The following is a 220-nucleotide window of genomic DNA, read 5'->3' on the forward strand; positions in this document are numbered from 1 at the left end:
TTAAAAAATATCAAATTATATTTTTACTTGTAATAAGAGAGCCAGAAAAAAATATATAAAAGGGACACCGGTATTTCATATGCGTCAAAGGGTTAAAGTGAAATAAAGGAACTGTGTGATTCTGAATTTTCAGAAGATGTGTTGAATCATATAGAAAACCACTGAATCAGTTCGTTGCAATTATCACAAACATTTACTTTAAACAATCGGGATCAATTAT

Source organism: Parasteatoda tepidariorum, chromosome X2, assembly GCF_043381705.1.
Source record: "Parasteatoda tepidariorum isolate YZ-2023 chromosome X2, CAS_Ptep_4.0, whole genome shotgun sequence".
NCBI lineage: Eukaryota > Metazoa > Arthropoda > Arachnida > Araneae > Theridiidae > Parasteatoda > Parasteatoda tepidariorum.